This window comes from Takifugu flavidus, chromosome 17, assembly GCF_003711565.1.
Source record: "Takifugu flavidus isolate HTHZ2018 chromosome 17, ASM371156v2, whole genome shotgun sequence".
Lineage (NCBI taxonomy): Eukaryota > Metazoa > Chordata > Actinopteri > Tetraodontiformes > Tetraodontidae > Takifugu > Takifugu flavidus.
This window is the reverse complement of record NC_079536.1, coordinates 4,636,751-4,645,227: the sequence shown is the minus strand read 5'-3', so window position 1 is coordinate 4,645,227 and position 8,477 is coordinate 4,636,751. Positions and strand designations below refer to the sequence as shown.

Sequence of the window (8,477 nt, the reverse complement as noted above, 5' to 3'; positions counted from 1 at the left end):
AATGGCCGGCGCTCCGTATTTCCACCTTATAACAAATTTACCGCCTGCAGCCACAAAACTGGCCTCACCACTCGTTAGCATTAGCACATCTTAGCCGGTCGGATGACTGTCAGCAGGATCTGTGTGCACAAACGCCTCAATGAAAAAGGAAGAGCCGGCTCGCTCGTACTTTCCCACAGCCTCAATTTAAGTGAAGAGAAGCAAAAACTTCCTCCCATAAACACACGTGAGGGCACCGCAGCTTCTGCAGGCAGTGAGAGTTCTCGTCTCTCATGATTATGTGTGAATGTCATCACTCTTTAGCTGAATACCCTGTAATATTATTTCTTCTCACTGTGAATTAGGGACTATGAAAATTACAGGCTGGGGGCCTGCCTCGCGCTTTTATGAACTTTAAGTGCTGATATTGATGGAAGGGTAATGGTAGTGCTCGGCCCTGAGTGTAAATAGCATCTAAGGTGATTACTCTTTTATCACACAGAGGGGGGAAAGCTGCTTTAAAGGAAATGATAAAACGTGGCTGAAAACACCAGTTTATGACCATCATATAGGAGCCTCGGCATATATTTGAGCTGAGGCTTTTCCGCTCCTTTTAAATGGAAAATAAAGAATCATGCAATAGCTTTTTTAAAAATATAATGACACGAGGTTTTGCGCGTTGTGAAAATATGATGAGGAAATGGATCATATAAAAGCTTAAATATGAGCCAAGCCATCCAGCAGTTATTAAAGTAGCTAATATAGGTCTGAAATCGAACAAAAAACACAGCTAATTTCGTAGGTAATGAGGCTTTTTATTGTATTTCAAGAGGATGATGTTGATTGCAGCTATACTGGCGACGCCATTTTGCTGCGTGTTGAACACAGAGTGACATCACAAACAGTCGGTGGCTGCAAAGAGCACGACAAACAACAAAGTTTCCTTTATTCGGGGCTAATAATTGTGTCAGAAAAGCAGAGATGAAAAGCAGGCATGATAAGTCTTCTAAAGATTACATTTTTTAAAAATTTATCTCAAGTGTGACTCAAAAAAAAAAGTGTGTCGCAGATTTTAGTCCGTGGCTACGCGTTAGCTTCTAACCTGCCGGGCAAGATACACTCAGCACGTCTGATGTCAGGAGCTGGCGTACGTCCATGCGGCGTCCAGCTTGGCTCCCAGGGCCGCCGAACTCTCCATCACACACAAACCCAACGTGATCTGAAAGTTCCTTTGCTCCACCTCGACTACAACCTCCGCGGCTAATCGGCCGTGCGTTCCTATCTGCAGGCCGCTGCCGTGCAGGGTTCCCCGTCAGAGCTCTCCTGACACACGTGTCAAAGATTTTCTGATCCTCATCGGCGAGTCAGTCCCGACCCTCCTCCTCCTCCTCCTCCTCCTCCTCCTCCTCCTCCTCCTCCTCCTCCTCCTCCTCTCCTCCTCCTCCTCCAGCCCACCCCCTCTCGCCTTTGGCCTCCTCTGGGAAGCCCAACGTATAGCTGATATCTCTCAATCAAGAGCGCTGCCGTCCCTGCAATCACAGCGTCATTGTTCACCTCATGTTGTGGAAAGCTCTTTTGACAGAGCGCCGTGATGAATCACCTGGCTCAGGCTTTTGGAATAGAAGCCTTCAGATCCCATCGCCCTCTTTTTCATAGAGTTGGGGAAGAAAAACAACATTCAATTCATTTCTCCTACTCTTTCATGTCTCCTGCCACCCCCCCACCCCCCCTTGCATCGTACACACCGTTTTTTAAAAGTTATTCTCTGCAAACCTTCTTTTCTTCTCACTGGGCTGAGCAAAGCAAATATCTGGCGGGTTTAGCTCATAAAGGAAGCGCTTTTACTTGCTTAAGGTGCTGACGGCAGGGCACACTCTGTTATGTTCAAGGCTTAGAAAAACAAAACTTCGCAGGGTAAGTCTCAGCCGCCAAATTAAGTGGCGGGGGCTTCCAATTCTTCGCTGCTCATCCTGTGGAAAAACGAACCCCCCCCTTCCCCATCCACACCCCCCACCTTTGCCCTTTTGTCCCCTAAGCTGCAGCAATGTGGAGGGACCTGCGTCCTTTTAGGAGCTCGTCATGAAATTCTGCCATCTTGTATCGACTCCCAAAAGTGAAAAGAGGGACAAATATAAACTTGCAGGAGCAGCATGTGCGCACACGATCCAGTCCGGGGTGAGTGTTTTTCAAAAGGCTGAGCACATCATAGAAAACTGTGGGAGTAATGCAAATGGCACTCCCTCGAATCAGGCAAAGAGAGTGATTTAGAGCACCTGCGATCGTGACACAACAGTGGTTTCCAGGCCTTTCCCGATGAATTAACGCCTTTAAACACGTACGGCATATTTTTATATTTAAATCGCCAACCAGCCGGGGATTCACGTTTTCCTCCGGTTGCAAAGTTTCTGAGGTTGTTGCCTGTGTCAGCTCCACCTGAGGGGTTTGGGTGGAGCCGAGGGATTTGCATGGCAGCCAGAGGAAATTTATAGATCCAGACGCGTCGTAGCTGCCAGCTGTGCAGCGCCCGAATCCTCCAAATGCAGACATAACAAGCTTCCTGAGTGATGGGATACAAAGTGTAGGACTGGCCTCGGAAGGCTTAACCAAACAGGTCCGCCGTGCACAGACGCAGCCGCACAAACCCGGTTCTATTTATTCACCCAGAAACTCCCGGCTGCACCAAAACCTGGGTGACCTGCCAAACGCCCCGGGGCGCCGATTTATATACGCTACTGAGCAATTAAAACGGCTCATTGATGTGATCTAAAGCAACAAAAGAGAAAGATTGAGTTGTTTTGTGACTGTTTGGAGAGCGGCGCTTAAAGTATTGCAAGCCAACAATAGAATATTAGTCAAACGCCAGGGAGAAAAAGGTCGGAAGCGATCTTAAGAGCACATTAAAAAAAAAAGGCTGGAAAGTGTTTTCAGAGCCTCTTCCTATTCCGCGCGGACCGTCTTGAATGCAGGGCATGTCTCAACACTCCAGCGAGGGGCTTATTTATTTTGTCACAATTATTTTTTAGCTCTTTCACGGCCGACCTGTACGATTAAGGTGCAGGGAGTCTTCAGCAATGCGAGGTTCGCAGACCTGGACAAACCCCGTGCTTGTCTGCCGCGGAGGCCTGACACCTGGGCAAACACTGCAGCCCGGTGATCTGTCATCAGCTATGGAAACCAGCACCAACCCGGTCGCCTTTGTCAGCGCACAAAAGAAAATGCCTCAAATTAATTTAGCGCTCTGCATTCATCTTCTGTTGGGGCTTAAGACCTCATCTAAAGCTTGCGAAACAGCAAGGGGCTCACGGGGCTTCATGTAAGAATTTTGGCTCGCGGTCGGAGCCAAACGCTGTTAAGACGTGACATGTTGACTGTTCAGTGAAGTATGTGTATCCTGTTAATTCAGACAGTCGCTAATACCTGGGATCTGCGGAGCCCTCAGATGTACTTGTGTGTGTACCCACCTCCTCTGATCTCTTTCACTCAGCCTCTCCCAGACGACGACGGTCCTCTCCAGGACAAACGCGATAATTGTCCCTCCATTCGACGCCGTCCGCGTCGAGCGGGGCCGCGCCGATCGGAGATTACGGTGAGTAAGACCCTGATGATTTCTCAGGCCTTCCGTGGCGATGCGTCGAGTATTGTGCTGGTCGCCCTGGCGACGCAAAGCTCCGGCCTTGGGTAAATCTTCGCCTGTCTTCGAGGCGCTGAGGTGTGTTTCATATATTCTAATTTTAATATCGAAGCGCATGACAGTCACAACTGGTGCATTATTAGTTCTACACCAGTTCACAAAAACCTTGAGCAGAAGTGAGCGTCGTCCGTCATATTGGCGTTTCTTTAAAAGAGCCAGAAGAACTCAAAAAGCCTAAAGGATATCTTTAACATCTTTATATCGTAATTTAGTAACCTGCCAGCTCATCTTTGTCGATGCGGGAGGAACTCCAACTGGAACTCCAAACCTAACATCCACCTGAGCCAAAATGGCCAAAAAAAAATGTAATGAAGAATTGATATAAAAGACATTTAATGGGGAATCAAGGAGCTTCAAATTAAATGCAATTAAAACGTTTGTGGTGTAATATGTTCCCGATTCATATCCATTCTGATGGTGTATCAGTTATATAGTTATGGGCTATATTGTGGGAACAGAACAAGCCTTTGTTGCACGTACGACTCCTTCGGAGTTTTGAAAATCACCGTGCAAAAAGAGCAACCTGAGTGCCATTTCCATGGTAACGCCGCGCGGCTTTGGCTGCAATCAGCGCGGCGTAGCTGCGGCTGTCACACAAAGCCATTCAGGCAGTCAAATGACGAGAGACCCCGAGAGCAAGAGGGAAGGAGAGCCGGTGTGAGGGGGGGGGCTTTAAGGCACACTGCTCAGATGCGATCACACACCCGAGGAACTCGTCTTAAGCTCTTTAAACTAGCCGGTAATCCACCAATATGTGCAATGTGACATGAATCTTTTGGCTGGGAAGGAGGGCATGCTACCGCTTCACATTCAGGTCACCTAATTCCTTGTCAGTGTTATCCATCCCACATCCATGTTATTATTCCCAACAACGGTTGCTTTCAGATAAAGCACTTAAAAGGGAGTTAGCATATCTTCTGGATTTACTTGAATGACAGAAGTCTTTGGCAGCCGCATCAACATGCAATGCCAGTTATAAGTCCAAAAATATTTCCAACGTGACAAATTTCCCTCAATTATGGCGCTCATTGCCTAATATACTGCTGCGTGCGGAACTTCCAGATTAAATGTTAGGTGTCAGACGGTGATCCATGGCCACTTAATACGTGTTGGGCTGCTATAATGTGATGAACACCCTCATGAGCTGATATAGAGCTGCTTCTGATTCATAGCTAAGTGTAGATTCAGGGCAGATTACGCGTTTTATTCAAAAAATATCTTAACCGTTGACTTTACTGAGCACAGATGAGGAGGTTACAGATAGGAAAACCCCTGGAATCTGGTTGGATTTTCATCGGAGTGCAACTGTTTTTCCCTCTCATAAGCATTAATTTGCTAAAATGCTTCATATCCATGTGCTGAATTTGACCTCCTGACATGCTTCCGTGAGGTTTAGTCCAAAAACACGCACAACAAGCACAATTAAGCAGCGGTTAACAGAACATTGAGGGACCTCCCTCGACGCCATTGCGCCCGAATCCCTTGATAAAACCTGGGGGAAGGAGCGAAGCGGTGAATCCAAATCATATTTTCGTATCAGGTTTTTGTATCAGTTGTCCCCCCAACAGCATCCAGCCCCATCCGACGTTTCCAGTGTCAACTGTCACATCTTAAAGCCTCTGATTAAAAGCAGCTCAAAAACCTATTAAGGTATTTATCAGAACTTAATTGAGTATTTTATTATTCACTGCGAAGCCTTGGATGTAGGCGGAGGATGAACAATGCACTTTGTCAGGCCCCCGGTCTCATGGCTGGCTTCCCTGCAGGTTTCTTTTCAGCGACAGGTTAGCCACCGGGGCAGATTAAGCTTTCTCCCCTCCCCAATCATCCATTAATACCATCAGGCTGTATAAAGCCCATGTTGGGTTTTGCCTGTTGAATGGTGGCTTATGGCAGCTAAAGACCTCTGGAGGGGGAATCCTGAGGAGATTACGCTCACGTTCTCCATGAAGTGGGAAATCAAAACAGTCTTGAGCATCTGGCATTGATCTCAAACATGTACACACACACACACACACACACACACACACAAACACACACATACACACACACACGGCACATTTGTAAGCATCCAATTACACAGTCTCCTACACACACGTAAACGTTATAGGCATATTGGACACTCCCATTCTTCTTACCCATTGACACCCCGGGTTTTTTGATACGCAAGTATAGACATCTAACAAGGGCCAACTCCTCTGTGAGAGGATTAGTGTAAGTCGGACTGATAATGAAATCATGGGCTGAGTAGCTCTTTGGAGGATTTTATACAAAAGAAGTCCGAATTACTTTGTCTTTTCTTTCTCAAATTCTTCATTCTGTGCGGTGAGAACATTAAGAACAGTATGAATTCTGCACCGAGCATCACCCCGCGGTCCCCCTGGGGTCCCCCGTCCCCGCCGCCTCAGGAGCCCCAACGTTTCCACCATCCATAAAGAAGCTGCTTAGGCTGCTCTCATCAGCAGCGGAACACATCGCCATGGCATTAATCTGCTGTTAGGCCTCTTTCAACGTGTGAATTTTGACTGGGATTACACAGGCGATCAGCGTCCGCTCGCATCAATAGATTATTTCTCCAAAGTGGCTGAAAAAAAAGAGGGGCTGGTCAAATGTCATGGCGATTTTAAAAAAATATCAAATGACATAATAATCTGGTCTTCCAGTGCTGGGCGTGTGGGTGAATGGATCACCTTATTGTTTAAATTACATATCAGAAATAGTGAAAACACTTTTTCACACAGTTAAATATTGTATATATATGTATATAAATAATATTTATTTTTTTCCCCTCTTTCTGCACTTTTCTACGTCCATATTTTACCATTTTCTGGTGATTTGTATGATCCATAACAAACTAAACGGGAAGCTAATTTACAATTTCATGTTGTTTTATGTTGTATGTTGTGTGATCTTCTGTTGTGTTGTTGTTGTTGTTACATCTTCTCATATCACTTCATTGTGTCGCGCTGGGATGGGTGATGTGATGCCATGTTCTGGCGACGTCATCCTCATGCTGTGCCGTCGCCTCGTCATGTTAAAGATGTGATGTTCCTGCAGCTGTAACAACATGGCATCACGCCGGTGATTAGCATGAAACAGACACGGTTCCACGGAACCCACGCATGAACTTGTCTACGCACACGTCTCGCCCTCAGATCTTTGAATGTCGACACTTCTGATGAGTCAAACCTCCTCTCGGTTCATTTTTAGGCAACGCTTCCATAAACGGCTGCTCCCTGTCAGGTAACTCTGCTTGGCAAACACGGTGATGCACCCCTCGGTGATGTGCGGTCTCCTTCAGTCCAATCACAGAGTAAGAATTTCCTTCAGGACTTGAGTCACACTCCCAATGAAACTGACCTGTCGCTCATGCACAGAAAAGCTTAGAGAAAAATGTAGGTCAAAAGCTAATTATGTGGTCTGGCACGTAGAGCTTATATCAAGATATTTCACAAAGACTACCACAGATCTGCCTGCACATGCTCGCTCAAAAAATGCACCATGTGACTGCTTAGGCTGTTGTTTGTTTGGGTACGGCCGCAGTCACTCCTTCACCTCGTGAACTTAATGGTCTTCTTAAACCCAAAGTCCAAGTGTCAGCGCAGCCGGTCAGGACGCTTTTGTCGACCCCGACCAAAGTCAACAGGACGGTCGCATTTGTCCACCTCATCCTAGGGTCTCGCAGCATAGCAACAATTTAGGGATCTAAATAGGGACCGTTTGAAAGAGGGGGGTAAAAAGGTATCGTCCTTCCCTCCCAGCATGCCTCTGTGCAGAGCGACAGGTTCCAAACTAAACGCTGCCTTCCATAATTTGCTCCTGCGAGCTAAAAGTGTTTGAGATTAATATTTAACGCCACTCTGGTCGAAACGCTAAACCGGGCCGGTGGTGTGTGTGACTGTGTTTTCTTAAGAGCGGCGCTGCCGTCGTTATCAGCCCTTCGCTCATGACAAAGTATTTATGGGCTGTGAGAAGTGATTGATGCGGAGGTGGGAGGGGCCCCAGTTTGCTGTCTGAAAGGCTGTATTATCGTCATATTTACACCGGATAATTGATGTCAATCAATCACAATCGGCTGAACATAATAATTATGAGGTTAAGATAATAAACGATTAAAACAATTAAGATAAGGGATAGAGGTTAAATCTTGTAAAATCGGTAAAATATGTCATAAATTCCTCATTTCACCCAAAGAAAAGTGAAGGTTATCGAGAAGCCGCAGAATTTCACTCCTTCGTGATCTGAAAGTCACCATTTTTTTGTCATTTCTGTTTGTTCACATGCCTCCTAAACGGCGCTTTACCTAATCAGAAACGACCTCGGTGGCCCTTAACAGCTCCGCATATCGCTATAGCAACAGGCCCGCCGTTGAGATATGAACAATGTGACTGGGCGCAGGAAGCGAGCTGAGAATGGAGGGGCAACAACGACGCAGATCTTTACCGGCAACGATGGAAGACGCGCCTTGTTTAGCTCTTTAGCAGCTCCTTCAGGAGTTGGGTGTGAAATCAGGATGTTTATTCCGATCTCCTTCAAAACACGGGTCTAATTTAAAATAGCCGGGTTGCTGAGGCTACCCTAGCCTAGTCATGCGTGGCCATGCGGTCATCCCGCCCCCACTCTGACGTTGGCACCTGTTGGAAGCGGACTCCCCTACGTTACGGTGCACTCTATGCTGCGGTGCCACCGCTGCTCTATGGCGAGCTGTAACAGCTACGGACACACGTGTTCGAACCCCTCGTGATTCCACAGACATGCGGAACCTTCATCCGTCTCACTCCAACAGGGACCTGGATGTGACTCTGTG

The 8,477-nt window shown here is 46.8% G+C and overlaps 1 long non-coding RNA gene across 1 annotated transcript; it reads right to left on the bottom strand.

The window, feature by feature from the left end:
* Positions 1-6,470: 6,470 nt before the first annotated feature.
* On the bottom strand, positions 6,471-8,477 carry LOC130514052 (uncharacterized). Its single transcript, XR_008946893.1, has 3 exons — positions 8,114-8,477; positions 6,811-6,965; positions 6,471-6,727 (listed from the first exon to the last, which is right to left on the bottom strand). It is a non-coding gene; the product is annotated as an uncharacterized LOC130514052 (long non-coding RNA).